Source organism: Silene latifolia, chromosome X (assembly GCF_048544455.1).
Source record: "Silene latifolia isolate original U9 population chromosome X, ASM4854445v1, whole genome shotgun sequence".
NCBI lineage: Eukaryota > Viridiplantae > Streptophyta > Magnoliopsida > Caryophyllales > Caryophyllaceae > Silene > Silene latifolia.
Window position 1 is genome coordinate 131406873 of NC_133537.1, and position 9072 is coordinate 131415944.

Genomic DNA, 9072 nt, shown 5'->3' on the forward strand with positions numbered 1-9072 from the left:
TCCTTATAACTGGATCATGTTGTTGATAATGATTTATTGTGAATACATTATTCATTGAGCTAAATTGCTTGTCTTCTCAAATTTTTGTATATACAAACTACTATATATTACGAGTATAATCTATACTTTACAAGCTCATTAGTCATTAGTCATGCAGCAGAGGTGAGATAAAAGTGATATTTATTGACGACTTTATTTATATAATGATATTTATGACGATTATATACGAAGTATGAAATTTACGTATATTATTAGACCTAAAATTCTATATATGTGGTGGAAAAGTTTTGAAAAAGGATTGTGGACAGCGGGAGGCCCACGGGGGCGCTTGGGAGGAAGAGAACAAGCGTTTGCATTTTTGTTGGAGTCGCCACCAATTTTTATGGGAAATTGGAACCGTTCGAATACCTCGTGCCATGTCAAGACACAAAGTAGAGACATGAACACTAAGCAATCGTTACCCTTAGCATTCTATGTCTAGAATGACTCTCGTGGATGCCAATGAACACGGGTGTTCACGGAGATCTGGAGTAAGGGGTGAGGGTACGTATTAGGAAGCTCTTTTGATCGAACACCTAATCCCGCCCGCCTCGATAGCGGCCTCTACTAATGATTAGGGACATCATCTATACTTGATATATTGTCGGCTATATGCATGAAATGCAACATCCAAGTTTTAATCCTAGCATGTGAGAATTAAACTAAGTCGGTTGACAATTAGTTTAACATACAATTGGGTCGAAGTAGGATTTAATGTTCAATTACAGGTGGAAGCATACAAATGATACAAGGAATAATAATAAATACAATAAAAGAAAATTACAATAATTACAACGGATTAGGCGATTTATGTCGAAAATACCTTTAAAACGGATAATTTGAGAAAACGAATAAAAGAATAAATCAACGAACAAGACAGAAGGTGATAATACGGTTAATAGTCAATTATACGTAAGCTAAATAAACTAGGTCAAGCAACAACGGAGTTCAGGGACAGAATTCAACCCGGAACAGGTGCAGCAGAGCTGCGTCCTTTGGAATAGGCGCAGCAGTTGCTGCGTCTGTTCTTGACCTGAATTCTGGCTGTGAAGCCGGATTTGCGTGTTGTTAATACTCGTCGGTAAATTTAATGATTGATTAAATTATTTACTCGGATGAAAGTGATTAATAGGTTAATTACATGTGATTAATGGTCATAAAACAATAAAACATGGATGAGACGGATGCAAACGAATTAATTACATGAAAGGATGATTGATTAGGGACATGGGTGAACGAAATAAACTAAATATGATGAATTAATGACAAATATGCGACGAATATGACAATAGACAGACGTAAATATGTCAATGATGAATTCCAGAAACTCAATATTGATGAATTGAATTCCTACAACCCGGATTGAGTTTAATGACGAAAACCCGCAAATATGAGATTATAAGGGATTTAAGTCGAATTAACGATTAGATTACATGCTAATGAATGACAAATAACATACAGGTGAATTGTTAGACTATTATGTCAAAGAATTAATGAACAAACAAAGCAAAATAAAAGTTTGACGAATTTCAGAGGACGAAGGAAGAAGAAAGGAAGCAGGAACTGCGGCAGCCTCACGAAGAGGCGCAACAGTTGTTGCGTCCCTTCAAAGAGGCGCAGCAGTTGATGCGTCCTTTCTCGACGGTCTGTCTTCTGGAAATCCGTAAAAAGAGGTTTTAAAGCACGGTTTTAGAAATCGGTTTTAAGAGGTATTTTCGACGTAAACCTTACATTAATGATTACAAAAGGTAAAGAACAATAAATAAAGAGAGATTTACACCCTCAGACTTACATGTTTGACGAAACGAGAAGGACTAAGATATCGATTAGTGATGCTCGACGCGAATGTAAAGAAAGTGCCCTCGTAAGAGGAAAATGAATAGATTAATTAAGTTGATTGATTGTGGAGTTGGTCAAATTGGTCGGTCATGCAAACGAGGCTGGTACTCAGAAGGATCCGAGCTTACGTGGTCGAAAGTTCAAGCACGTAGACGCCAAAAAGTAAGAACAAAGGTCTAGAATGCAAAGGGAGAAGAGAAGGGCGGACACTCGCATGAGAAATATGAGGAGCGAAGGCTCCTATTTATACTAATCACGTGAAGGAATTTAGGGTTTCGGAGAGTCTTTGGAAGTGAATCTCGGAAAGATATGAAAAAGATACGAAAAATACGCAGAAAAGGACCTCGGAAGAGGCGCAGTAGCCACTGCGTCTCTTGGAAGAGGCGCAGCACCTGCTGCGTCTATTCCCAAGTGGTTTCCTTCTGCGGAAGAAAGATTTCCGTGTTTAAGTTATGGTAGGACGGAATAATTTGGTTTTCCTTAATATCTTATGTGAATATTACGGGAAATTGTTTACCAAAGGATAAAGATTGTGAAATATTTATAAAATATGGAATAGAAATATCCGGAACATTCCGAACATTTTGACTCGGGATTTAACGGTTAATCAGAAAATGAAGACGGTTTTAGGCCCGGACTCCAAATGTACTCTAATTACTGTCAAAATGACCGTATCGGCACGTAGATGACAACTAAGAGGTAGATATTAATATTTCAGCAATCACTTGACGATAAACTTACGAACTGTCGTAAATCGTTCCGCATAGCAAACATGCGGCCTAATCATCACCGGGTGGTTTGCGAGAGGTGCAGAAATGAGGTATCTACAGAGCCCCCACTTTGACTGAGGCTTGGACAAGGCGAAAGTCAAAGTATAGCCATCTGGTCAATCGAAGATTACAACCTGACGACTATGGCGACGCGAGGCGGCTCAAGGGGTCTGAGCCAAGGACCTGTCGTCGGGAACATTTTAGAGTCTGTCGACTATCGGGGAGGGTCGTTTAAAGTCCATTAGACTACGTAAGGAGGCTCGCCAGCCATAAGAAGAGACCATACCTGAAACTTCTTGAGAGACGCTTCCGGAGTTGCGTAGGAGCTAAGGTTAAGCGTGGGAGCTAAATAAGGTGAGTAGCAGGACGCAGGCGGGAACTGCTGAGAGAAAACTGCTTGGGTAGTCTTCGAGAAATAATTGCGAGTAGCAGGACACAGGCGGGAACTGCTGAGAGAAAACTGCTTGGGTAGTCTTCGAGAAATAATTGCGAGTAGCAGAACACAGGCGGGAACTGCTGAGAGAAAACAATGTTGATCTCCATGTCGGTCGTGAACTCTCGTATGGGGAACGTAATCGGCAATTTTATCTCTGTGCCTTGAGAGGGAAAGTATATCCTCTTACTCTCGCTTGGGGGCAAGATAATGAAGAGAAGGCTTGTCGAAACACCTGTCGAGAAACACTTGCTCGTTACGACAAGCAAAGTCTTGGAAGCAATAAATAGCATGCAATAGTCTGCTGCTGGCTTAGAAAATGCGGGCCGGAACGAAAGAAAATCGTCAAACGGATCAAAAGGATAAAATAGCATCAGGAAAGAGGCGCACCAAGGATGGGCCCACAAATAACGAACTCGTAACGAATTTTTGAAAATTCGTATGGAGGGAACACAAGGAAGAGGCGCAGCGCCTGCTGCGTCTATTCCCCAAAGTGTTTTTTCTGCGTAAAAACGCGATGATCAGAAGGGTTTGTGTTCATTTGTTCGAAACATAATTCACACATTTCTCTCTCAAATCTTCACCATTTCCGCCAAGGTTTGATCCAAAAGCTTGCATTAATCATGACTAATCGAGGTATGTGCTTCATTCTTGCATTAATCTTCCGTATTTGCTTAATTTTGGATCGAAAAATTAGGGTTTTCAACCCAATTTGATCGAAAATTTGGGGCTTTTCCCCCAAATGCATTTGCCTTGTGAATTTGACATTAGAAACGGGTAATTGGTAGTATAAGGAACACAACCATGTATTTGTCTCGAATTTTCGTTGAGTTTTGAGCATTTGAGTGATTTTGAGACGGTTTCACAGCTGAACCGTAAATTGCTTCGAAAATAGCCTTAGGATTGTCCATTTGCGATGAAACTTGATATTTGGGATCCTTGGATAATGGGTAAACTTCCTATCATCTCGGAATTTTGGTTTGTGACAACTCTTTCAGGACACTTTTCTAGGGCATAATCGCCGTTATAACGAAATGCTGCCGAAATTTCGACTTGAACCCAGAACTAGACTTCAAATTAGGCTTGACTTGACCCAAATTACCACATGAGTGATCGGGTTTGTGAGAATATGGCCAAAGATGGCGAGAAAAGAGCGGTTTCAGGGCTTCCAATAGCTCGAAAATCCCTTAACCAATGCTCGTCGTCACGTGACGCGGCCTAAATTTGCTTTAATGTTGCAGGTGATGAGGCTTCTACTTATGGGAGGACTCCCATGGAGATAGACGTTGCTACTGTTGAGAAGGCTTTAGAGCAGGCCTTCACCGCCGCGGTGATGGCTTCTGGGGACGAGATCCATGAGGAGGAGGCTGTTGAGGAGCAGGAGGCCTCGAGACGGGACAACGTTGGACGAGGAGGTCGTCAGCTGAGAGGGGCTCCTACGTGGGCTGATACCTAGGAGAGTAGGAACTTGCTGTGGGCCGCAGAGGGTCACCTGTCCTACAGGACGGTGAAGAGCTTGGTAAATAGGAATTCACTACTCATCACTCATCTTCTTTCATTCATTTGTTCATATCTCTTCCAATTTTCATTCAAAACTAAAGATAGCTTTTGTTTCAAATCATAATAGGAGGCCGGGAACATCAGGTCGTTCTCGGGCTACACGACAGGGATGGAGTGTTACGAGCGGCTGTCGGCAGAGGAGCGCGCCATGATCGAGCGCGGAGCGTTCGGTGCCTTGGTGCAGGCCTGGAGGGATATCGCGAAGAGCAAGCTGCGGGCTAACCTTAGCCTGGTCCGCGCTTTCTTGGACCGATTCTGGGATACGACTTCCACGTTTCACATGCCTTTTGGTGAGGTGGGAGTCACTCTGGAGGACTACGGCATGATTTCTGGTCCGGTGTGGGTCTGAGGCCGTGGAGTGGCCGGAGCGCCATGAGGGTGGACTCGGCCGAGGCTAGGAGGTTGATCGGCTGGAACTTGTCGCCGAGGGCTGTCACGGTGCGGGTTTGGTGTCCAGCTCCTACGTTCGAGACTACTTTGCGGGAAAGATCCCGGCGCTGGTGACGATTGACGGGAGGGAGACGGCTCCTCCTCCCTGTACAGCTGAGCAGAGGGTCCGTTTGTGGCTCTGGTAGTTTCTGTCTTTGGTTTACCTCGGAGACAAGGGAGAGAGGCTGTCGACGAAGCTTCTTCCCTTCCTTTCTGACCTGATCTCCCTAGGGCATTGGGACTGGGTCACTGCTGGTTTTTGCGGTCCTCATCCACTTCATGAGGGCCATGGTTCGTCCGGAGTTGATGGAGAAGGGGACTTCTCCTGGCGCTGTCGGACCTGGACTACTGTTGGAGGTATGAACCTTCATTTAGACCAAAATCAATTCCTTTCTTTATCAAATCACGAAAGATAATTATTGACTATCTTGCTTTACAGGCGTGGGTGTACTCCTACTTTCCGGGCCTCGCGCCCAAGAGGACGGAGCCGCTGGAGAAGGCCTATCCCGTGGTGAGGGATTGGGTGATGTGCAGGACGAAGAGCAAGCGTTCTTCTCACGGCGTCTACCGACGAGACGTGAACGCTCTTCAGCTAGACAGCGTAAGCATTTCACTTATATTCATTTGCTTCTATATTGCCTTTAAATTGATCATAAGAATGATTCCTTTGTTTATCTTGTCCCAGTGGGTGCCCAGGCCTTGGGTGGAGTACGCTGACGCGCCTCCTTTTGTGGCTGAGGTCCTTCGACCTAGGAGCTCGAGCCGGCTGTTGTTGAGGACGTCGATGGGTCCTGTGTGGTACTTGGGCGAGCGTTTGGCTCGTCAGTGCTATCGGGACGTGTTGATGGTTCCTGTCGATCCTCCCAGGACGATGTTCAGGGAGCCTTCTGAGGCTGAGAGGGAGGCGGACTTGGCTGGCGCTAGTGGTGACGCCCTCCTTCTTCCTGGCAAGGACTACTCGGCGTTCCTCTACGGGAGGTTGGCGTACTGGCCGGTAGTGGTAAGCATCTTTACTCTTCCTCTTTACTTGATTTTTCGAGAACTATGATGAAAGATCATCGATTAATGAAAAATATTTGGTTTTGCAGGAGGTTGAGGCGGCGGGCATCGAGCCCCCAGAGTACCCCGAGACCCTCGAGTACACTGACGTGACCGGGAGGACGACGGTCTCCGATCTACGCGACTTTGACGTGGCTGTGATGGATGCTGGCCTGGACGATTGCCAGCATCTGATTCGGAGGGTAAACCTCTAATTTTGTGTAATGTTTGTGTAAGAACACATTTGATTGAGTTTATTCAATTATTGAGAACTTCTTTTTGAAAATGCAGGTTGCGCCATCTCGGTTCGTGGCGTTATAGAGGGTGGCCAACCAGCTGCGAGCTACTGCCGTCGAGGCACTTGTCGGTGGTCGAGGCCGTCAGGTATGAACCTTGTGCCTATTTCATTTTTGACTTTCGATTTTCCAACTTTTCTTGAAACGATTGCTTGACATGAGCCAATTTTGTTGTTTATAGGGGAACCGCGAGCTAGAGCGAGAGTTGACCCAGTCTTGGGAGGAGACAACTCGCTTGTTGAGGGAGCTCGAGGTTCGAGACGCCGAGATTGCTGCTCTTGCGGCCAGGGTTGCAGAGCTGGAGGGTGACCAGCAGTAGTTTTGTTTAGTTTTTCTTTGTTTGTTGGCTGTATTTTGCACATTTGTACATTTGGACCTTTATTTTGAACATTCTGGACTTTGTTTGGGGCTCGAGCCCCCAGTTTGTTGTACATTTCCCTTTTTGGTTGTATATAAGATGGCCTGAGTGCCTTTGTTGCTGGGCTGTGTTGCTTGTACCTGCAGGTTAGCTTTGAACAGGTTTGGCAGATGACGGTTTACGCCGTCATGCCGCCGAAATTTACATAGAAATCACGCAAAACATTTGTATATATACATGGCCTTGATTAGCGCAAAACGAACGACTCAAAAGAATGCAAAAATGCAAAAATTTTGCCGGAAATGACCGGACGGTAGGGAGAGTTACCCCCTAAAAAAGAAAAAAAAAGAAATCTATAAGTTAGAAATGAGATGATTAAAAGAATGAAATAAATGGAACAAATTTAAATTTAGAGTTTATTTCCTAAAATGAATTATAAAAATGAAAATTATTTCCTAAAATGAAAAATGATTTTAAAAAATGAAAATTATTTCCTAAAATGAAATGTACAAGTGTGCGAAAATGACGAAAATGTCGATATCGTCTCGAAAAGCGTGCCCGCGGAGTTAGGAAACACGAAATATGGTAACTTCCCCGTATTTACCAAAATAATAACCCGTAGGAATAGGAAATTATTCGTCGAGGAATTAGGAAAGATCCAACGTGAAAAATCACAGAAGTTAAGCTGAGGAAGAGGCGCAGCATGAGCTGCGTCCCTTTGAAGAGGCGCAGCAGGTGCTGCGCCTGTTCCCAGGTTGTTCCGTTCTGGCGGATTTTTGGGAACAGAAATTAGTATAAATAGAGACGTCGATGGAGCTTTTATTCACACAATTTTTCCGTCTCTTCTTCGTCCTATTACATAAAACTCTCAAAATAATCTTTCATCATGAATTCTTTGGAGATTCGCTTAAAGGAATGGACCAACGAATTTTCAAACATGGAGAAATATGATATGGGCGCCTATAATCTTGGATCATTGTTGAGTTTAAAGCTTATCAAGGTTGTTAAACCGTTCTTGGATGCTTGTCTTGACTATTGGGACCCGAATTACCATGTTTTTGCGTTCCCTGGAGGCGATATTTGCCCATTTCCTGAAGAAATTGCTGCTATTGGTGGGTGGGACCCTGAACACTTGCCCGCCATTCCTTCTACTTCGCAAGGGTACAAGAGCAAATTTAGAGACTTGCTTGGGTTGACCAGACTCGAGGTGGACCGTTTAGTGACCTCGAAGGGAGTGCGAATGTTGGACTTCATTGACCGATTTATTAACAGGGCTGACCCCACCGTTTCTCATGTTGCCAGGGGAAGGGCATTTGGGTTTTGCTTGTTGCATGTGTATGTCTTCCAAGGGCATGTTGATGAAGACTTGAGAGGTGATCCCCGTCTTCTGGGCCTTGTTGAGCAAATGGTGCTTCGCAGGAGCCCAGCTTGTTTATGCTTAGGAGAAATCCTTTTGGGCTTGGATAATAGGAAAGCCAACCGTGACCTACCGTATTCGGGAAGTCCCGTCATTCTGCAGGTAAAAGAACATTTCTTTCTTTTTTTTTTGTTCCTTTTTCTTTTTTTTTTCGTTCTTTTTTTTTCGCTTTTTTTTTCTTTTCTTTTTTCTTCGTTTTTTTTCGTTTTTTTCGATGTCTAATAACCGCTTTTGGTAGGTTTGGCTTATGGAACGGCTTCGATTGATCGAGCCCCCAGTTAATGTTCCTTCCTATCATGCTCGTTCAATTGCGATAAGGACCAGGCTTTACATGGTGGATTTCGCCCGAGTCTGCAATTATTAGGAGAACAAACTGAAGAGCTATGATGGCCCGTTGATTAGGTAGATTGTGCCGTGGTGGCACCTCAAATATGTCACTGGAGTGTCTTCTTTGGATCCTACTCGGTCCGTGCGCATTCCTGGCTTGGAATTTATGGTGTGCATTTTCCCGGAAATCCTGATGAGACAAGTTGGACTAAAACAGACGATCCCGAAGCTTGATACTGTTCCGCAGACTGCTGTGGCGCTTACTATAGAGAGCCGAAGGGAGTGGGCCATTAAATGGGCTCAAAGAAATGTATGGTTCTTGAACTCTTCTGCTAATGCCTTATGGGTGTCAGATTATTATCTGCGATGGAGGAAAGCTACTACTCCGGAAGAGCGCGAGAGATTGAGAAAGCGCGAGCCCGTTGACTACAAGGTGCGTGAGGTGGAGAAAGAGAAAGAAAAGCATTTGACTGAGGGAGAGGAAGAAGCCGGGTTTTGAGTCGTTCATCCTTCGAAGAAACCGAAGACTTCTCCTGTCATAGAGATGGTGATTGGCAAAAATGGGA